This window comes from Herpailurus yagouaroundi, unplaced genomic scaffold (assembly GCF_014898765.1).
Source record: "Herpailurus yagouaroundi ecotype Mexico unplaced genomic scaffold, PumYag 29, whole genome shotgun sequence".
Classification (NCBI taxonomy): Eukaryota; Metazoa; Chordata; class Mammalia; order Carnivora; family Felidae; genus Herpailurus; species Herpailurus yagouaroundi.
The window spans coordinates 31,469,955-31,474,368 of record NW_024412377.1 but is presented as its reverse complement, the minus strand read 5'-3'; the positions used below and the strand labels follow the sequence as shown (position 1 = coordinate 31,474,368).

The window sequence follows — 4,414 nt, the reverse complement described above, 5'->3', positions numbered from 1 at the left end:
ACTACTTCACTATATTTCATTGGCCAGAATTTGGTTACATGGCCACTGCTAGGTGCAAAGGAAGCTGGGAAATCAAACTGTTAGCTTTGCCAACTTCTATAGTGAAAGTAGTTAAGGAGAGATATGGTTGGCTAGTTAATTTATGGGGCCCAGGGCATAATAAAAATGAGGATCCATTGTTCACAAACCAGGGGAAAAAGGTGTTATTAAAGACATTAATGCATATACATATCCTTTCTTCTGCAATCTCTGTTATTATGACATGTTTTGTTTACTATTTAAAGTTGTTTTAAGTAAAAATATAAATACAATTTTAAAGTCTTAGTGTGACTTTTATTGCTAACCTTTTGCTGGTAAGTGGGATCACTAAAATTATACAACTTGTATTTCATAACTCATACATGCATATATATTTAACATATGTGTTTCATTCCTACCAGAACAGTAGAAATACTGCACAGAACTAACTTGACTGTTTTTAATTCACTTCTTGACACATGCATGTTCTACCAGTACACTCTACCTTTAGTTCACTAAAGAGTAAAGAAAAATGGGGGAACAAAGAAATACGGGTGGTTTTATCTTTTTCTTTCCTTTGTTATTATTTTCAGCATAAACAGATGGATAATGCAGGGAAGTGACACTAGGAAGAAAGATACAATAAATAGTGTTTCCTGGTCATTTGTGTCTCTTTTCATATTGGAAGTTCTGGTTCAAATGGACATTGTGACCTCTCGGGGCTGTCACTTATGCAGTGATAGGCATAACATACCTACCTTATACTCACTTTTGCTCTGAGCCACTGAACTCCCACACATCATGGGTCCACCTGAATTCCACGTTCATGGGCAGCATAAACATTATGCACAAATGGGGTGGCATGGAAGAAGGGACACAAGGCATATTTCCTCTGCTCCTGTGCATGTTCCATTTTCCAATCAAAGTTGCTTTCAAAACAAAAGTCCAAACACAAAATTAAGAATTTCAAGGCAGCAATGATGGAGCATTAAACCCAAACCACGGGACCTCTCCAAGTGCCTGAACACTGTCCTACTGCACAGGTCACATGCCCTTGAAACCTGCCTTGGCAACAGGGCCTTGGAAATGAGTGATGAATTAGCCAATGTGTCTCCCACATGCCTGGGTGAGAGTTTAACCCAAAGTTGGCCCACCTCCAAATGCAGATCACAGCAGTCTTTGACTACATTGTACCCTCAGGGCAGAAGAGAAGCACACGCATGGAAAGCATAGTCAGCAAAGCCATTGTCAAGGTACCTTGACTAGAAGGTGTAAGCTCAAGAATGCAGAGGACTAGTTTATGTGTGTTAGTACCATGAGGATTACCAGAGACAAGACAGTTAGAAGGGGGGTGGGGAACTAAAAGCCACCATATGGGAGGCCTTACTGTCGGCATAACCTATTGGAACTGCAAGGGATGTGCCATTTCAGCCGGAAAGATATCAGGGGGAAGACCATAGATCTCCTGAGCTCCTACCTGCAAAAGTGCTTCACGATTCTTCATTCCTCTTCATGGCAAGACCAACGGCCAAATTTGGAAAGCAGTTGTGGGTTTGGGTCCACAGGAGCCCTTGAGCAACAACAGCAAACACCTACCCAGCATGTACCACCCACAGACACTATTCGGAGTGTGTTACAATAAGCAATTTAATTTTCGTAACAGTTCGACCACCACCATCATTTTATGGACAAAGACACTGAGGCACAAAGTTAAGGGACTGCCCAAAGTCACCCAGCTAGTAAGTGGCTGAGGTGTCCCGTGTCCTGGGAGTTAACCTCAAATTCACCACGTCACCACCCTACTGCCCCCCGAAACCGGTCCCATCGCCTTTAGATGGGCTTAGTTTACATTCACCAAGATTGTATCCACTTCATGGTACTTCTCTCCTCTTAATGCTTCCTGTAACCAACGTGCCTATCACGAATTGCTTATGCTTATTTTTAATTAGGCAAGTTGGTCCCCCCTCTTTGGGCTTTTCAAGGCACATTTTCAGGAGTTAAGTATCGCTTAAAAGTGTGAATTACCTAGTTGTTGTAAATGCAACACATCACTTGAACTTCACACAGTGCGTTCTGATTCAGGTATTTCCCATCAGCTTAATGTAAGCTGCAGGCTGCTCACAGTGGAAGATGGGCTGAGTACTGCTCTCCCAATTTCTTCAACATTATAAATAGCAAACCATCCTGCATCAGCTCAAAGACAGGCTAGTCGGGCATTCCACAATGAGGAACCCGCTTTCATAACAGCAATACCGTTGTATATATGTTTCACAAAATCTAACGTCCAACAGTTTCACGCTTTTAATGAACTGGATCAAAATTATGCATTCATGACACAGTTTATTTTACACAGTACTTTTTCATTCCCTTCTTGTCAGTCATTCAGGGTTTAAAAAGCCCATCCGTGGTGATGACTTTCTTCATCTTCTAATTTGACAAACACAAACCCTTGCACTGCAGAGCCTGGAAACTGAATATGTAAACACAGAGCAGAGAGATGCTTTGCAGCCCATCAACAACACACACAAAACCCCCCTGACAGGGAAAAGCACAGATCAGTAAAGAGGAAAAAATGAAGGAGATGATGCCAGACCAGAAACAAGATTAAGTTCCTGAGTTAAGTCATCTGTAATTACCCACTGGCCCTTTCTCTAGAGAAGAAGGATTAGCAAAACATGTCTGGAGAAGAAAAAAAAATTTGTTCTTAAACTGGGTCAAAAATTTGCTTACACTACACTCGGGCAGAAAGGGAAAAATATATCCACATTCTGTTTTCTTTCTTTTTCTTTTTGTCCTTTTTTCTTTCTTCCTCCATTCCTTTCTTCCCTCTCTCCTTCCTTCCCTCCCTCCCTCCTCCTTTCCTTCCTTCCTCTTTCTTTCTTTCTTTCTTTCTTTCTTTCTTTCTTTCTGTCTTTCTTTCTCCAATCTGATCTTCCTCACAAGTCTCCACTCTGCTGGGTGTGAATGGCAACATTTAATTGGATCCTTCGACCCCTCTAAAGTACTCTATCTTGATTATGTGCCCAGTGTTTCACATTTTTCCCCTTTTTCCTGCTCTTCTCCTTGATAATGGTTAGCTTCATGAAGGAATGAGAAAGTTGAGAGGGGCCTTGATCCTCAGACAGGTCCTTGTACTGTCTTCTGGTCCTTCCAGTCTCTACAGCATATGTCTCATCTACTTGGGCACAACCTTCTGGGATCTGTAGCTAATGCTCTTGGCTGAAGAATGAGGAGTCTGTTCCTCTCCATGCAGCTGATGGGCCTACAGAGGCCTGGTGGTTCCCCCCACGGCCTTGGCCCTCCTCCCCAACACTGGACTCCAGAGATCTGCCCCCGAGTGCCTTTGCTTCTGTGCCTGACTCAGATCTAGGATTACACTGTCCTTGATGGAGCAAACCTGCCAGCTACCCTCCTATCCCTCTTCAGAGCCAAAGGGATCTTCTCAGTATCTTCTGTGGCTCACAGCATCCAAAGAAACCTAGGAAGCCAAATAACTGTCCTTCCTCTGCCCAACCACACACCACAGCCACTTTTGTTCTGGTTTGGCTTCCCCCATACTGGGAAAGTCTGGAAGTTGCTCTCCCGGAGTTACAGATGGCAGGGAAAGAAACATCTGTCTCTGACCTCAACCCACTTACCATGCTGGCCCCATTCCGAAGTGTGGCCTGAAAGACTACTGAGGACACTCATCTCTAGGCCGGCCTCTCCAGCCTCTTGTTCTCTCCCTCTCACAACTGCTTGGCTCCAGCTGGAGAGGCAGACTTTTCACGTTACCTGCACCACGAGCCATGCTGTCCTCACCGCTTTGAGATCCACAGGTGACCAATTGTTTATTTTCCCACCATCTCCTTCCCCGGGCAATAAGTCTCATGGTTCAGCCTTGAGGTTGCAGGACCAAGAAAACATAACTTTAAAAGAGAAAATTAAAAAGAATTTAAGATTTGCAAAGCATCATCCCCTATTATATTTACTTGGGTTTACATGTCGTTAATTGATAAACTTGTATATAGTTTTGCCCTCAAATACTAGTTTCTTTTTGCCGAGGTTCCAAGTTTCAGAAACCAAACACGCCCGAGCCAAGTGAAATCAACCAGTCATCCAGTAATTATGACATAACCATGGAATAACTATGAAGCAACCATTATGAATCTGCTTAGCACTATGTACACTGTCAAAATACTAATGCAATAAAAAACAAAGATGACTTCCAGATATAGAAACCAGAAAGACAGTTAATGTTGACTTATTAGCGAAACTAAGGAATATAAGAAGAGCTTCCTTGACAGGGACAGGGCAAGAATTACTTGTGTGATTTTATACACAGCAAGTTCAAATTACCATGGGCAAATCAAAGTCTACCCTGAGATTTCTTAGAAGTACTCGAAGATTGTTAAAC

At 42.7% G+C, this 4,414-nt stretch overlaps 1 long non-coding RNA gene across 1 annotated transcript; it reads right to left on the bottom strand.

The window, feature by feature from the left end:
- Window positions 1-541: 541 nt before the first annotated feature.
- On the bottom strand, window positions 542-4,103 carry LOC121043906 (uncharacterized). The gene is made up of 3 exons (XR_005797035.1): window positions 3,990-4,103; window positions 3,793-3,897; window positions 542-947 (listed from the first exon to the last, which is right to left on the bottom strand). It is a non-coding gene; the product is annotated as an uncharacterized LOC121043906 (long non-coding RNA).
- Between the last annotated feature and the right edge of the window lie 311 nt (window positions 4,104-4,414).